Source organism: Haliaeetus albicilla, chromosome 4 (assembly GCF_947461875.1).
Source record: "Haliaeetus albicilla chromosome 4, bHalAlb1.1, whole genome shotgun sequence".
NCBI lineage: Eukaryota > Metazoa > Chordata > Aves > Accipitriformes > Accipitridae > Haliaeetus > Haliaeetus albicilla.
In genome coordinates this window covers 739,449-757,389 of record NC_091486.1, presented here as the reverse complement: position 1 = coordinate 757,389, position 17,941 = coordinate 739,449, and the positions used below count along the sequence as shown (strand labels likewise).

General features: G+C 43.8%; 2 protein-coding genes across 6 annotated transcripts in view; one reads left to right on the top strand and one right to left on the bottom strand.

Moving 5' to 3' along the window:
- Nucleotides 1-9,990, bottom strand: part of CCDC148 (coiled-coil domain containing 148) — an 85,354-nt gene extending 75,364 nt beyond the window's left edge. Inside the window, exon 1 of the mRNA XM_069780593.1 lies at nucleotides 9,785-9,990. The gene's annotated coding sequence lies outside the window, so the exon portion shown is untranslated. The remainder of the gene's footprint in view (nucleotides 1-9,784) is intronic.
- A 200-nt stretch (nucleotides 9,991-10,190) lies between these two features.
- The window catches only part of PKP4 (plakophilin 4), a 105,166-nt gene continuing 97,415 nt past the window's right edge, over nucleotides 10,191-17,941 (top strand). For 4 of the 5 annotated variants that reach the window (XM_069780580.1, XM_069780579.1, XM_069780576.1 and 1 more), the window contains exon 1: nucleotides 10,191-10,311. The gene's annotated coding sequence lies outside the window, so the exon portion shown is untranslated. Of the gene's footprint in view, nucleotides 10,316-17,941 lie in introns of all 5 variants that reach the window. The other variant, XM_069780577.1, reaches the window with a different exon arrangement.

Here is a 17,941-nt window from a genome sequence, read left to right as displayed (position 1 = left end):
CATTCAAAGAAGAGGAATATTAACATGCAGTTGTTTGAACCCTCTCATCCTAACTATTGTTAGGGAAACAGAGGCAGAGAATCACTCCATTGTACAGCACGGAGTAAAAACAAAAAACAAATAACCAGCTTTATTCGTTCATCATATCCATTCTCTTCTTCTAGTTGAACTACCTATCTGAAAATGGCAACCACCCAGATGGTTTTAATCTTGCAGCTGTCAATCCTTTCCCCAGGAAGAAAATACACATTATAATACTGTTATCATTCAGTGTCAAAACAGTTGCTAGGGAAGTCCCACAGTTTGATTATCATTTAAATTTGCATTCCCGAAAGAAAGAATTATGGATCTGTTTGAAATAAAGTCAAGTATCAGAAATTGTACGTTCCCAAAGGAGAGACAGTCCTTTTTGTCTATGATAATCTCATTACTTCCTCATTAAGTAAAACTTAATCCAAAGTAGGAAGATCAATTTGAGTAACACTTAAAACAATCAGCTTCATGGAATACCCTGTCACACTGCAAGGGTGGCGGGGGTGGCGGGAAATAGCTCATCTGCTTTCTGAACATCTGTACACTACAAGAGAGCTACTATTCCCCCTCTAGTCTTCGAATACTCTAAGTAGCAAATCCAAGATAAAATAAACTTAAAAACCACTTAATATAGAAAAAAAATTGCAACAAATAAATAAAAGAAAGGAAGCAAATTTTTAAAAGTTGACAAGTTGACATAAAAAGGGTAGGAAATGAAGTCACCCGTGTCCACCACTCAACCTTGAATCAAGCAAGTCAGCTGGCATTTGTTATGTTGTTTTGAACAAAACAAGCACAATACATTTTTCACTAACCAAATGCTCCCACACCAAAGTTAGCCAGCTGCAGACAGCACACTTGGCAATTTCAAAGTTTAACTGAAAGAGGGGATGAAATGAGAAAATGCTCTGATGCTTTCAGTAGTTAATTATCATAGAATGGTTTAGGTTGGAAGGGGACTTTAAGGATTATCTACTTCTACTCCCCCTGCCATGGGCAGGGACACCTTCCACTAGACCAGGTTGCTCAAAGCCCCATCCAACCTGGCCTTGAACACTTCCAGGGATGGGGCATCCGCAACTTCTCTGGGCAATTCCTGACATGTGGCTGGGCAATCCTGAACAAAATCCTGCTTTGCCGAGCTAAAGGCAAAAAACCTGAGGCATCATTTACAGACTTTTGGAATCAAACACAAGAAATTTGCAGAGTTTTATTATATACTTTTTCATTAATGTTCCATCTAGCTTCCTATGTATTACCTCCATGTATAGCAAAAAGTTACAAATTAAGCAATATGCTTCAACATATTCATTTAAAGATTAATTGGAAGATGCGAGCCTGAGTTATCCATTATAGCACCCTACACTTTTCTCCATTACTTAAGAAATAACAAATGTATAGTTAAATTGACCTTTAACTGTCTGACTCATAAAGCATATCTGCTTATTTGCTAGCCTATGTGGAAAGCGGGATATTCGTAATGGTGCAGTGAGCAACTTGCCACTCTGCTGCTCTCGCACCCGTCAGATGAAACACTTACATTTACATTACTCATTTAGCACAACAGAAGTAAAGATGCTGTAACAGGAAACTGCCACAGAATAAATGTTCCATACATTACAACAAACTATCTGGGCTTTGCCTTAACTCTTTTTTTTTTTTTTTTCATTTTTTCTATTAATGAAAAACAAAGCCAAAGCACTGTCTTGAGACTCTATAAAGAGACTGATATTAGTGGAACAGAATATTGCAATTCCATTATCTCTTAAGGCCCACCAGTTTTGGAACCAAGCATTTCAGCCACCCATATAAAACCGATATAGTCTTTTTTCTTTTTTTAAACCAAAAAAAGATCTGATTCACATGAACGCTAGGACTAGACCTAACAGTGCAGAAAAGCACCAAGAGAAGTAATTTTCTTCTTTAGGATTTCTTTGCTTAACAGCACCAATGAAATGATGCTCCTGGTCCAAAATTTGACATGCCTTCTAACTGCTAAAATGAATCAAATTAATTCTTCTTGATTGTATAAAACTAGAACATTTAACTGCATGGTAAAAAATAAATAAATAAAACTATCACCTTGGTAACTTAAGAAAATGCATTCTTTCTCTAACAAGTGGCATGCAGAGCTGTGCAAGGCACAGCACTTCAAATTGAACCTGTATGGAAATTAAAACCCACAGTATTTTCACCATTTAAAATATATTTCAGAACAAAGACATATTATCCATACAGATCATTCCAAATTGTGTAAGAAAAAATATCTGCCTGTTTATTCCCATATAAAAGTTTTGGTGCCATTCTTCCCATACACTTAGACTTTATCTTGAGGACTCTGTTCTGCAAGATAACGGCCATTCTAGTCTGGATCCAACAGAGCACATAGCTGCATGTGTAAGCTTAAACACACCAAAGTATTTTGTAAAATCTGGGTCAGTATTAAATATTCTTGATACTATACAAATGTACAACAAGAAGTAAATTATTGTATTTCTAAGAGAACTAACATACATTAAAAAAACCCAAACAAAACAAAAACCCAACACAAAAAAACCCCACCAAAACTGTGTAAGTAACCAGCAAGGAAGGTTTCATAGGACTAATATCATCAGCTAACATATAACTTTCTGATCATAACCTAAAAGCTCTAAGGTTTTACAAAAGCAGCATCTTTTCATTACAGTTTTCATAGAAGAAAAGGAGGGCTTAGAAAAGAAAATGTGTTGCTAGAGGTGTAAGAACAGTAAGGAGGAAAGGACTGGGGTGAGAGCAGAAAATACTTCAGAACAGATATTCAGGAGACTAAAAGGAACTGAATGACAGGAGAAACTAAGGAGGTTACAGAGCTCACAGCCTGGGAACAGACTAGTCAGCAAAGTAAACCAATGCAAGCCAAAGGGCTGGCGCTCATGTGGCCCACTTTGGAAGGTGATACTGAAGTGCTCTCTATTAATGATGACCTCCTGCCACCAGAAGACCACCCTCATGGGTGGTCACCCTGAAGAACTGACCATGTTTCTGCAAAGAGCCATCTTTGCAGGGGAGATACAAACATCTCTTTACCCTTCAATACACAGTGCTTGATTGCTTATAACCTTGCTGAACCAAACAGGCACCGGTCTTCTCATACAGAGAATCCTAGTTGCAACAGGCGTCAGTGAAGTTGTAACGCCATAGGCAATCTGGTCTTACACAAAATAAGCATAGACCTCCTTTTTTCTGGTAACAAGTTATGCCCATGCAGTAGGCAAGAATTCAACCGCAATAACTTCTTATCAAGAGGTAGGATATGCACCGTACCACAGACATTTCAAAGGTGGATTCCATGTGTAATAATGCAGGGCCAATGGAATAAGAATGTAATTTTACAGGCAGAGATAGTTAAGGAGATAGACATTAAAGGACCTGTAGCAGAATGGTGTGTCCTATAAGAGGCATCACGTCTACTAAACCACCAGATACCAAAATAATCAATACTAAGTAGTAGCAGAAGTTCAGCAGAAGACAGATAAAGACACTCAGAGTATGCAGAAGTCATCAAGACACTCTAAAAAAAGTTACCGACTGAAGACTGGGCTTAAAAATTCTGTACAAAGTTATCTTGTTTACTGCTGTTAAATCACCATGCCATCGCTCTTCAGGTAAACCAACTGATGTGATTTTGTTTCCAGCGCTGCAAAATGAACAATTAGAAAGACACAGTTTTCTGTCATGAGTTTTCTTTTCTTTAACTAGCTGAAGCCCAAATTTTCTCAAAGCAGGAAGGGAAACAGAAGTCCAATTCTTTGTTTTATAGAATGAAACTGGTGATTTTAAGTTGTCCTCACCTTTTGCACATGCTCTTGCCTTCCATGTAGTATTTTAAATTAAAGCATTTCCACCTACCCCATTTTCATACTAGCTTTGTTACTGATGTTTTTTTCTTTAAGAAAACAAACCTGTGTGGAAATGTTCACTGACCCACTGCTGGAGGCCTCCTCCCCACAGCTCTGCTGACAGACCAATTTGTGTAAGCATTTCTTAATGAACTTCAGGCAGAAGTCAGCTTGTTTCATTTATACTGTATGAGGGTACAGTTTTTCTTTATCAGTGCTTCCAGAACATATTACGCTGTTTGAGTAAGTCCAATTTCTCTTTAAACCGGGATACTTTTCCCCATTACACCCTATGAGAATCTACAGCTTTCTCAGTTGCAGTGATTTGCACATTTATGGTTATACTGAAAAGAAATTCTGCATCAGTCCTTTCACAGTTTAACAGACTGCTTCACAAACCGAGCTTAAGGTGAAGACACACAAACAGGTCTAATAGTCATTGGTGGGGGGAAAGAGGAACTTAAGGAAGCAGGACATTGTGAGTTAGTGCTGACACCAAAGACTCTGTATCACCGTACCTTAAGCTAGCCTAGCTGATTTTTGTCTGACAGTAGCATAGCTGGAGTCAGAGAAGAACATTTGTCTGCAGCCTGTGAGATAGCAAGCAAGAGGGATAGATAATTCATATGATTTAGAAGGCACTGCAGGTTTTTTTGTCAGGAGCATCAGTATCATTTTGTACACCTTTTGCCAGTTCCGCTAGGCCAAATTTGCAGAGTTATGTGCAGGGAATAATTTGGCACACCTTCACTTTAAATCACTGTGTTATGCTGCCTGATAACCTACTACAAAAAAAACAAAGGATGCTTGTCTGAAGCCTCTCCTTTACAACCCTTTGAAATGTACAGTCCATAAATAAGAATCAATCTTCTTTTTGCATATACATTTTCTTTGTTGCCTCCTTATTCATAAGGATCTCTAGATTGCAGTTTGAAATTCTGTATCCCTAGTCTGATAAGAAAGACTACAATTTGGTAAATTTCTCAACATTTTTTCCAGGTCTCAAATACGGCCTAGTAAGAAGATGGGTAATATTTTGTTCAGCTTGAGAACTGCAGCAGTCTGTAGAAACTGCAAAAGATTTTAGCAGGCCTTCACCTGCCCTTGAGGAGATATAAGTACCTACATTTTCTAGGGCTGGTTTTTGGTGGGGTTTTTTTGCTTGTTTGTGAGGCTGAAGGACAGTTTGGTTTGTGCTTTGGTTTGTTGGGGTTTTTTTAAGGTTATTAGTTTCTACAAAAATTAGGACCTCAAACCCCACAGAACAGAGTGACTGCTAATCACCTTTTCTTTATTGAACCTCCCACTCAGCTTTTCCTCACATCCTCTCACCAAATCATCCTTTTGGCTGCTGCCGAGCTGCCCAGTTTTGTTAGATGCATTAACAGCCAAGAGCAACCCTGACTTACAGTGCACATGTGTGATGAAGCCTGGTTTCACAATTAGCTGGCTTCAGCAGCAAAGCTTACTTAAGGACTTCCCTTCACAGGGCACTTCTTCCTACCTTCCCACTGCAGTATGCTACCCCCAAACAAAATATTAACAAAACCACTCATGGTGCCACACTATAAGCTGAATCAATATATTGGTACAGGATTCTTTTGTTTTGCCAAGAAAAGGTTACTTTTCTTAAACCTGAATCAACTCAGCAACTGCGCTTATACTGTGGTCCAGCAAGCTGTTCTTCCTCAAGCCTCCATTTTGCTGAAACAGGTACCCAGGGCAAAACACTTCACATTGCTGCCAAAAGAGGAGGTCCCCCATTCCCTCTGTATGCAACTACTTGCAAATATCTTACTGCAGGCATTAGAGGCAGGAACAGTGAGCTAGATCAGGAAATTGATCCAACTAAAAAAATAAGAGCATATGTTGTGGGGAGGTTTCTGGGGAAACTGGATCAATTTTGTAATCTAGACCACTGCACAGTTGCACGATCACATTTGCTGGCACAAGGAAAGCTGGAGAGATATCATGACAGGGTTGCATTGTCCCATTCCATTGCAGCTGGGCTTGAGCCAGATTAAAGTGGCGGTGTAATCAGAAACTCAGTGGCTGTGCAGAGCACTCTGAGGGATCTAGAATCAAATATTCATACCTGATGCTTCAAAGCCATGAAAGAAAAAAAAGTTATGAAAATGCAAACAACTTGGCAGTATCCAAACAGTTTTCCTTGATATTTTGTTCTTCCACAGGGAGAGAGAAATCTATACCCATGATAGAACAGTAATTTTGAATGCTACCATTTGAAACTTAAAATTTCTGTAAAAACCCTCGCTAAAACAGCAAAATGTCAGCCCACTACTACTTCAAAAATATACCTTCTACTAGGTGCCACATCTCCCCAGTTCAACAACAACAAAAAAAACAACCAAACAAAAAAACCCAGAACATTTACTGCTTTTTAAACCAAATGAAATTACAGTTTCCAAATTACCCAAAGTCAATTGTATCATGATTGACTGAGTTGCTGTGACATCAACACAATGGCTTGCAGTAACTTTTGAAATCAAATTGTAGGTTTTAATGAGGGGAAAAAACCCCACGCATCTAAATAATTTCCCCCGTGAACACTAAACAGCTGCTCATTTGTTCAGTTAGCCTGCCATGAGCATCACTCTCTTCTCCAGTTATTTTTTTCCAAACTTTTGTCATTTCAGTACCTGTAAGAGATTACAGATAAAGCAGGTAGCACTAAATAGTTTCCAGGAAAAAAAAAGAGAAGCAAAGGCAACACTAGTTTTGTGACTGATATTTATCTTCATAATCACACATTTCCAAGGACCAAGCATTCTGTGCCGACAACTCCCACTTTCTAGCCACAGTGCCTGCATGCTTACACCAAATGAGAAAACCTGATGAGGTAATCTTGCAAATAGAGAAATAATCACTAAATTAAAGATAGGCATGCCAGTGTTCTGCAATGACTGTGAACATCTGTGGAATATATATATTAAAAAAAGACTCCAATTTGGATTAATTTCAGAATAGATTAAACGAAGCAGAAAAACATATTAATGACTTGAAATACTGAAGGAGCACAACAGCAGCAAAACAACCAGCAAATACCCGTTAACTAAATTGCTCGTCTAAAAAGCTAGAAAATGAGCACAATCATTTTAAGAGATCAGATTCAAGGCTCATAAGAAACCAGGAAGGTTCAGAAGGAAAACATGCCATTAGATTTTTTTTTTTTATAAGATTTGCAAACATAATGGAATCGGTGCTTTCCAAATGACGCTGAGAATGAAAAAGAAAGATCATCTGAGTTTCAAGTCACATCCTAAGGGAGGTGAATAAAAAGAAACAGTACTTGTTTGTTGCTGATCCTAAAATTGATATAAGAGTTTAAACATGTATTTGACAAAGGCTACTATCAAGAAATCAAAAGAATCAGTATACCATGCAGCTCTTTGTATTGGAAAGTTAAAATGGGGTGCCTTTCCATAACATATTTTGTCCCTATTGGGCTCAGTACAGTGATAAATTGGGTGAGAATTGATGGCCTGTGATACGCAGCAGATTAGATAATGTATTGGCTGCTCTGGGTGCCAAAACAAATAAAAAAAGCTACAACTGTATGACTAATACCAGATAGAATGAAACAGCTTTCCTTCACTGATAGTCACTCAATATATCTGCAAATCTGACAGGACCTCAAAAATATTTTTAATTCTTTATACTTCCATTGTGCCAAAACAAACTGGCTCAAGATCACTTTCTCCTTTGTGCCATTACTTCTGACCCTTTCCCATCTTGCCCCAGTGGCAAACTCTAAATACAGAGAGACCTTGCAATGCATGGCTCTGCAGGGATACAGGGCACTTGGAACAGCCTGTTCCTAATAATGCAGAGGGTTACAGCCAGCCACCTGGAGCCACCCAGAGTCTGGAAGGCCTGGAGATGGCATTATGCCACCTTTCACATCCTGCCAGTAGACTGTGCCTTCCACAGTCACAACAGTAACATTCAGAAATAGTTCAATTTACCAGGGGAGGCAAGTAAGCTTCTTCATTTTCTAAAAGCTGTGGAAGCTAAGCCAACATAACAATATCCGAATTACAGGTTAAAACCAGTTGAGACTGATTTGAAGTTCATTTAATTAATCCAGTACACCTTTGGTAGAAGCAACCTTGCAACTAATGAAAGTCATTGCTCTCACAGGTTCTGTGCTTTCTCCTCCTTTTATTCTTGATCTACTTATTCTGATTTTACATTTTATTTTTCCTTTTCTCTTGCTCTCCACTCTCATTTGACCCTTCCCCTGCTTATCTTATTTCACCCTTGTTACTCTTTGTTTTACTAAGTTTCTGCTGTTACTCTTCTGGACTCCTGTTTCCCATTTTCTAGCAGCAGGCCACCATTCTGGTCTGGTAACATTTTATGTCCACCTAACATAGTATGAATCCTGAGATTTTCAGGGCAGTGAGGAATCAAGACCCCTGTTTACATATGCCAACTGTTCTCCATTTCGCATATGATTGTACTGTAGGAGTTACTACTGTATTAATCCATACAAATAGCAACAAATACTACAGAGATTAAAAATTATACCAATAGCCTACATAGTTTCCAGTGTAGCAGATTACATTCCAAGTGGGAAATTAAGAGAAGGGACTATGTGATTTCTAAGTTTATAGGTGACTCTCCATGTTCAGCTAGCCCCTACTTTTTACCTGCAGTTCCTTTCTGAACAGAGGGTAAGGACATAGTGCAACTCATAGCGTCAGCACTGATTAAACCACATCAGAGTTGTCACGCATCCTTACGCCAAGATAAAAATATAGTGCATTCCATTGCACAGTAAACTAGATGGAAAAAAGACACCAGTAAAAATGCAGGTTCCATTTTCACAGTTATTTTTCAGCAGCATTGCTACACAGTCTACATCAACACAACAGGGGAGGGGGTTGAATCAGACAACCTCTTAAGACAGTAAAAGCTGCTCATGGAATTACACCCCAAATACAAGTTTGCCTACAGGAGAAATCTGGAGCTTTCTTGGTGCGCTAGACAAGCATCAGGAAAAGATAAAAGGCAAAAGCATAAAAGAGTAAAACAAGAATACATGTACTTCTGAGAAGATTCAAGTGCCAATTTGGTCTTGGCTTCTTTTAGCCGTTTACAGTGTCATCATCGTACTAGTGAATGAAGTGGCGAGTGTCCTATCGCAACTGTAACTGCAGTAGGCTGGCAGGAGAGGAAACGGTATCAGTCAGAAGACCCTGAGAAACAGGGAGGTTTTGTATTCAGAAGGGTCTCTTAACTCAAAAGACCCAGCATTTAACACACATGCCCTCTCACCCCAAACCTATTTTTAAAGTGTTTTACACCATCTTCAGGTATATTGGCTTTTCTTTTCTCCATCTGTAACTCTCTACGGCATAAATAGAGTTAGGCCAGTACTAGAAGCTTCAAAACGGTGAGGCTTTAAGACACTCTAGAAAGTATTTCTCCGGTTTCACAAACGCCTTGACTTCATCCGTCAGGGTCCGAGCAGAGTTAAGGGCCGTACGTCCCGCAGGGCAACCTGCGTTGCCAGTACTGCCGGTCTCCCCCTTCTGGTTCCCTACGGCCCGCCGGGAACCGCCGGAGAGCCCCAACTGAAGTCAACTCCCGCTACCGCTCCTGCGGCGGCAACGCCGTCCCCGAGGACTTCCAAGGCCGCCTTCGGCGGGGCGGGAGGCAGCCCGCCGAGGCGGCCACCCTCGCCGGGAGAGCCCGGCCGGCGGCGAGGGGCCCGGGCCCGGGCCCAGTACCCGCGGCCGGCGGCGGCCTTGGCGGCACGCGCGGACACCGCCGCGGCGGCCATTTTGCAACCGGTTGCTCCAGCCACCTGCGCCTCACCCGCTCCCGCGCCGCGCACGGACACTCACCGCGAAGAGGCCGGCGGGCTTCCCCGGTGGCGCCGGAGGAGGCTCCCGCCCCAGCGGCACCGCCCAGCGGGCGCTCCCGCCTGCGGCCGCCCTGGGCGCGGTGCGGTGCGGCCGCGTCCCCACGCCCGGCGCTGCTGCTGCTGCCGGTCGGCGGCGGCGTCCCGGACCGTCCGCGCCCCCCGCCCGCCGCGCTGAGAGGGACGGCGGCGCCTTCCACTCCGCCGCCTCACAGCATCGGTAACCATAGCAACCTCAAGTCGCGCCGCCGTTGGCGGGTTTAACGCGAGGCAGCAGCCAATGGAGCGCCGCCCTGTGCCGCGCCCGGCCAATGGGTGCGGGCGCAGGGCAGGGCGCTGCGCTGACGTCGCGGGCGGGGCGGAGCAAGGCCAGGCGGAGCGGGCGGCGGGGCTCGGCGGCGCCGGCGCCACCACCGCCACCATGGAGACCCCAGGCTAGGGCCCGCCGCGGCCCGCCGGCGCGCTGAGCGGGGCCGGCCGCGCCGCCCCGCCGCCGCCTCCCTCCGCGCGGTGAGTGGGCCAGGGCTGGGGGATAGGCCGCGGGCCGGACGGGGGCGAGCGAGCGGGGCGGGAGGCGCGGCGGCGGTAGCCCGCCGGGGGGCCCGGGGCAGCGGGGCCGAGGAGCCGCCGTCTACGGGCGGACCCGCTGCCGGGCCCGCGGCCCGCCTGCGCCGCGCACCTTCCGCGCGGGCGGAGCCTGGCGTGCCCTCCGCGCCCGCGCTGCCGCCCGCTGCCTGGCCGCGCGGGCCCTGCGGGCGGAGGTGCCGCCGCCGCCCGGCCCCTGCCCCGGGCTCCGCGCCGGGCGGCGGAGCGCGGGAGCCCGCGGGCGGTGCGCGGCGGGGGCAGGTGCGCTCGGGCCGGGCCGCGGAGCGCGCAGCGGTGGGGGGGGTGTCGTGGCCGGGCCCGCCGCCTATCAGCCCGGCGCGGCCGTCTCCCTCCCGGGCGAGCCCGCGGCGGATGCGCGGCCGGCGGCCGCGCCGAAGGGCGCCGTCTGCGCGGCGCGGCGGGCGGGAGCCGGGAGCCGCAGCGGGTAGGGCCGCTCCGCCGGAGCGCCGTACCGGGGCCGCAGCGCTACGGAGCCGGGGGCGCGGGGCGGTGCCGCCGCCAGGGCGGGCGGGCGGGGGCACGGCGGAAACTTTGGGGAGTCGCGGGTGTCGCCGGGCCGGGGGCCGGTGCTCCGGCCCGGGCAGGGGCAGCGCCCCGCGGGGGACCGCGCCGGGCTCCGCCGGGGGGACCGCGCCGGAGCGGCCCGGCGCCGGCTGGCCGGCCGCGGCGGGCAGCGTGCGTTGCCACACGGACCGTGTTTCCGTGGCGGGCTGCCTCTTGCCCCCGGCTCTGAGGCAGGCTGCCGTGGCTGTGCTCCCCGAACGCGATACAAACGTGAGAATTTTTCGGTTAACCTCTGCGCGACCGCTGACGTTCGGGTCGGTGCCGTTGGCCCGGTAGCGGGCAGCCGGCAGAGGGTCGCCCGCCCGTGCAGCGGGAGCAGCAGGGCTGTTGGAGGCTGTAACTTTTTGCTGGTCTTTCCCCCCGTCTCTGATCGAAAACATGAAAAGAAGGAGGAGAGAAGCAGCGCATGCACCGTGCGAGCCCATCTAGGTGCGGGCTGTGGCGCACGTGGACGTTTGCGAGCTGATGGGTTTTGCCGGTGGAGATGAAGCGGGCTTGCCCGTACCTACGGCACTCTGCAGTGGTCTGAGAAGTGTCAGCGTATCTGTAGATACAAATTACTGAATGCAGCTACTGTGCCGAAGGCTAGAACAGCAGGGAAACCAAGCCTCCGAAGAATAAAATTGGTCCTGACGCTGAACCCAGGCTGTTTCAGCAAAAAATTGTATTTATGTGATTGTAGTTTGTGTGGAAGGTAGAAATGCCAAATGCCACAGAAAAAAACAGCTTCAGAATTGAGCCCTCTCTGGTCCTTTTTCCCTCCCAGTTAACGCCTCAGAGTGCATCAATATCTCACCAAAGAACAACTGTGTGTTTCTAAAGTGCTTGTGTTTGGCCCACAGACCTTTGTACTCTTTTTTTTTTTAATAACCTTCTGCTCTGTGTTAGTTTTACATTAGTCATTGCTTCAAGACTTGACTGTTTGAAGGAAAAGGTGTGGTTGGACATGCAGTGCTAATGTTTCATTAACTAGCTTTTCAGTTTTTTCAGCCTTCTCATTTTTTGATAACTTGGGAGTTCAGAGATTAGGAGAAGACAAGGATGACAACATTTTCCCCTTTGACTAAATAACTGTATTTTTGAGGTAAATGCCAAATAATATGTTCACTGAGATAAAAATATGGGAACCTACTAAATGTACTTGATTAGTCTATGGAGATATGCTAATTTAGTCTTGTCCGTCCCATTTAAAATGGGAGGAGTCTGTTTTTCGGGGCAAAGGCTTATTGCTGGCACTGACATGCTGTAGCATCTCAGTTAAATATTACAGTATTACATGCAAATGAATGTAACCTGTCTGTGAAAAAACATTGCAATAACTTTCTCCTTTTGTTTAAATTGCTTGTAAAGTGCTATCTTGCTACTGAAATACGTTGCTATTAATATTTTTAATTAAGGTAGAAAAGCTGATGGGCCTTTTCCAGAAAAAACGATCTTTTTTCCTTTTGTCTTGTTAGATGTTAAGGATATATAGCAGTAATAATAATAGAAGTTCTGCTATAAAACGCAGTTGGAGCAAGTTTTGTGAGAGAGTAGTCTTTTATAAGAGGGGAGAATTTGTTCTGATTTTTCTTAAAATGTTGACAATATAACACACCTTTTGATGTTTGCTCTTTTTAAATAGTAATGCAGGATCCTTTTATAATGAACAGATGAATTCAGTCAGACAATGTAAACAAGGAAAGCGATATGATACATTACTTTTTTTATAGAAGCTTTGTGTACCAGCAAAATAGCATCTATAATGCATTTTGGGGTATTTTTTTGTATTGAATGATAGCATGTGCTATGTAAAAGTAATAGTAATCTTAATTAGTAAGCTGTGTCAGGTGTTTGGTGTAGGAAATCTGCATGCATTGTGAGAGAAGCCTCAGTGGAAGAAATACTCTGCATATTTACAAAACAGGAAACATAAAAAAGAACTTTATGTACTTCAGCTTCACTTTATGTAGATTGTTTAAATACATTTATAACAGATGAAAGGCTAAAGCAATTCCAAAAGGTGGGACTCTGTGAGTACCATCTTAATTTTGCTGGGTTTTTTTTCCTAATTGTGATGCTGAAAATGAGCAAGTTCTGCAAGCATTTATCTGATTATTTATTTTTTGCAAGAAAGCACTGACTAGTTCAGGGATCTCAGTGGGCTTAATGAAGTTGTTGTAAGTGTAATCAAGAATAATTGGGTTTTAGTTGGCTGTCGTGGCAGGGAAGCCCTGATGGTGACCTGGGACCCTGTTGTGCCAGGTAGCCCATCTGTGCCTGCCTTTTCTTGAGGGCTCAGCCTGGCATCCGCGTGCGGCCGGTGTGCAGAAATGCTGGGCGAGAGGCTGCCGAACTAAGGACTTCGGAACAGTAACTTCATTTGCCAGGGTTTGGTGGGAAACAACTTGTAACGAGTTGCTGCAGAAAGTACGTGTTTTGCCATCTCGTATAAAAAGTGCATGTGCATCTCCTGAGTAACTCCTGTTAGCGCAGTTCAAAATTCTGGAGTTTTCAGAGTTTTTTGTTAGGTTTGGGGGGGGGGGTCCTCTAGTGAAAATAAGACAGCAAATCATGATGAATATGGCATGTACTGTCACTCCAACAGTAAATTGAACTGGTTCAAACTTTATTAATTAGGGAGGGGGGAAAAAAAAGAGAATTGAGCTAGCATAGTTTTATGTGCAAGTAAATAGAAAGCCAGACCTGAAACTGGAGGTTTGGGCATGGCTTGTAAATATTGCTTGCTACTGTTCCTAGCTTGTTTGCAAATATTGCTGACAATAAGGCAGTTCAAATACTGGTTGAGATGGAGAGCAAATACATAACAGCTGAGCACAGAACCAGAGCCTGTGGAAACAGCCCTTCTCGCTGTAAAACTGCGCTTGGTTCCTGCAGCAGAACTGTGCCTAATGAATTCGCAAATGGAGCGGGAGGGACTGCCAGCACTAAGCGCTTCTCTGGGTGTGCTTGGTAGCTTTTCCGATTCTCAGCTGCTTTTCCTAAGGCCTGTGATACGTCCTAGTTTGTTGGACAACTTTTCATGTTCTTTTTACTCAAACAGAATACTCATTCCTTCTGCTCGGGGGAGGTTTGCAGAGGGAGGGAGGAGGTGGATGAGGACAGCTGAAAACTGCCTCTGGTGACCTTCCCAAAGCTCTTGCTTGCACAGAAGAAAACCGCAGCTTCTTGTCAGTTAAAATCTCTGCAGCTGGCACCAGTGTTCAGACCTTTGCTCCTTTCCCGCTCGCTGCCTCTTTCCCTCTCTGCCCTTAATACCTCGCTCCTTTTTCTTCCAAGGCGGAGGAGAGACACATGCCTTTCAGGAAGAAGGAAGGACTCCTTCAGTTTCACAGTAGATTAATTTATTTATTTTTTTAATTATGAAATCCCCAGCACTCTCATTAAAAGGAAAGGCTTAAGGAAAAGGCTCTTCGAATGGTATCCTGCAGAGGTTTAATTGCTCTCCGAGCCACTAAAAGGCAGGAGGACGTGCCTTTCCAGTCGGGGAGCGGGCATGTGTCACTGGGTCAGGGAGGTGACTCTGGCGCAGGCTTGTCCTCCTTTCAGGATCGCTTCTTGAGTCAGCCCTCCCTCCCTTCCTCAAGAGCAGTGTCTCGCACTGGGCTGGGAGAGCAGGACTCTATGAACCAGCTCAGCCAGTTTGCTGCCTGCCTTGCCTTGCCTTTCCTCCCCTTGAGTCAGCAGTGAACGGCGAAGGCAGAAGCTTTGGTTGAAGTGATCCGTGGAGAATTTCTGTGGCTATCTTTAACTTTCTAGTCCTTTTCGTTGCGTCCCACTCTTACAGGCAAACGGAAACAACATCACTTTGGGTAAAGTTGGGGAAAATCCATTCTTAGTCTTTCAGTATTTTTAAACAAGGTGCCTTTTTAACAGAAATGTAAAAAAAAAAAAGTTAGGCATAATTTTAATACACATGTGTTTTCGTCCTGTTATTGCAATCTTAAGATATTGTGGTTACAAATTTTTCTCCAAAATGTCTTCATGGCCATCTCTCGCAGATATCTCCTCCCCCCCTCCCCTTTTTTTAACCTGCATGGCATTTTACAAAGTTCTTACCTAGCACTGGAAATTGACGACCACTCAACTTCCTGTTTAATGGCTTTTAAAAATCATTTTAACTGCACCTTTATTTTAGTGGAGAAAATAAAACTGTGAGTTATTACTTTATTTGAGAGTGATTGATCCATTCTTCAAAGACTTCTTCCCCCCCACCCCCACGTAGTGGGGCCTTCTGCTTATAAAAGACTTGTGATCTAAGTGTTCTAACTGAAATGTAGTGGGGTTTTGTGAACCTTAAATCAACTTTATAGACAATCTAATATTCTGATTGGTATTGCGATTAATTCATTATTAAAGAGAAAAGAGGAATCTGTTGTAAATCCTTTGAAGATGTACGAGCTGAAACTTGCTTTCTGCATCACAGCTCAATGGGGGGATTTTTAATGTATTTACTGTTTATACAACTGTGGGGTGGTAATTGTGGGCAGTGAATAAAATTACCCTTTAGGTATTGGATCTGCAGAGCAGATGGTTCATAGATACTGCGTAGGCTGTATAATTAGCTAGCCTTTATTGTTAGTTGAATTCCTAAATAGGAGTTTAGAGCGCTGGGTCCCCGTTCCCTTATGAGTGAGGTACATCTCGGAGCATTAAGTAGGAAAGCTCTGGTGGGATTCACTTGTCCAGAGAGTACTTGTGCTAGCTGGCAGCAGGGCAAAATGCAGCAAGAGTGGCTCTGCACAGCATTGGTTCGGTCCAGTAAATGTCCTTAGCTTAGCTGGAGCCATCTCCAGGGGCAGTAGGAGCAAGAGGAAGAAGAATGTCCTCAAAGGAGATGAAGGGGCTGAAGGCAAGAAGGTGGGAGCAATTTTTCTAGTGCCAGGCAGGGTAAGAAGTAGCAGAGATCTGGGGAGCAAGTGACGAAAAGGAGGAGCTGGAGTGTGTGGTGCCAATTGTTGCCTTTTCTCAAATGAGGTTCAGCTGTAAGGGAACAGGGAAGAAGTGTTAGAAGAATTCTGGATTTCTGTTTGTTTGTGTGGGTGCCAAAAACTTTTCCTCTCTTCACCTTCTTAACAAAACCTCATTATGGTACCTATGTGGTGTGGAAAGCCTTAGGCTATCACCTGTGCCATACTTTTAACATTTTCTTGTAAATGTACTCAAAAGCATTTGCATTACACGTGTCCCAATAGAAAGCATCTAATCTATATCTTAATTTGCTTGAAATGATTTTACTTAACACCGTCTCTGCTAGAAATTTAATGTGAACAGGAGACTTTCCAGTTTGTTGAGGATTTCTGTCTTCCTGCCCAGAAAGGTGGTGGCAGGCAATGCATCCTTAGCACTCCTAAAGGAAATCTCTTCAATTCCAAAAACATGTTCTTTGTCATCTTGTATTGGCAGAATTTTCTGTTTACTGTACAACATGTGAGTTGAGTATTCTTGTATTTGTTGTTATGCAGGTGAATCTGATTGGTGAAAAATAGTAAACTGGTAATTGTTCCCATTAGCCTGTTCATGTGGAGTACAGTTTACGGAAACTTGCTCGTGGGTTGGGACATAGTGCGTATGCAGCTGGGTCAGCCAGCAGACTCCCTGCTTTCTTAGAGATATCCTTTGGAAACTTTTGGTTGCTGATACAGTATGAGCACAGGATACAAATTCCCAGATATTTCTTCCTGGATCGATTTGTGCATACAATGCTGGTACTTATATATGTTACCTTATATATGCTGAAATTCAGTACAATATCTCCACTTAGAATTAACTCTTTTACTTTGTAGTGGCAGGTTTTGTAGTAATTCCTGTCTTAAAAAAAAGAAAATTAAAAAAAAATCACTGATCTCTGAAACAATTTCAGACAAGTGATAACCCCTTAACCTCTATGTCATTGTAACATGCTTAAAAATTAAGTGTTTCATATCTTTCACAAAAATAAAACCTAGATGGTGTACGTAATGCAACTGATTTCAAGGGCTTCTGAACAAGTGCTGGAGTGTTAATTGGAGAAATTATGTGTACAGGTTTGTGTGGTACTGTTCACTGATTGTCTTTTGCAGATTCCTGCTCAAGTCTTGCATGGTATCTAAAGATACATAGGGAGACGGATCTTAAGAAGAGTTAATATTTTCATCTTGTTTTTATTGAAGAACAAAATTGCAAGATTTTGTTATTAAGAAATAAGACGACAGTATCAAAATGCTAGTGTATCATGAAAGGAGATTTCATTTGTACTGTAGTAGTGCCTAAACTCCAAATTGATGTGCCCTTCTATGAAGTAGAGGGAAATCCATGCTCCATAGAGCTTACAAACAAAAAGGCAAAACTTAAGCAGATAATGAAACAAGTGGAGGAGAAGATAGGAAGAACATGACTTTTTATAATACATACCTTCATCCAGGGTGCTTGTGATCCAGTAATAATGCTGAGTTGTTGGTCTATATTATTTGATATAGCCTTAATCGAACGTACGCTAGCAGAATTTGCCATCCGTTGCTGCTCTATATCCTTGATATCAAGCTTTGTCCTCATAACTAATGTAATGAAAATAACCAGTGCTATATTTTAGCTGAAATAGAAAATATTGGCATGTGAAATGATTGATACAATACATCACTTGTTTTGGGGAGCGTGTTTATATTTCAAATGAGATGAAAAAATACTGAACCCAGAAATTTCAGATTGACTCATAGATCTGTGAGATGTGTCTGTTTGCTCCGTGCTATTTGGGCTATCCACTAAAGAAAGAAAATTACTAAGTTTTCTTAGTCTTGCCATTGTTTCTTAGCATAAATCACAGCAACAGCATACACTAAGATTTATGAGATTTCACTGCAATTAAATACATTCTTTTCCAGAAGATACTTTTAAAAATCATTGTTTAGAATTCTTTACAGAACAGAAAGACTGACACAAAACTTACTGTAGTTCAAAGACTTGAAATTTTTTAAGGAAGTTCTGGTAGAGA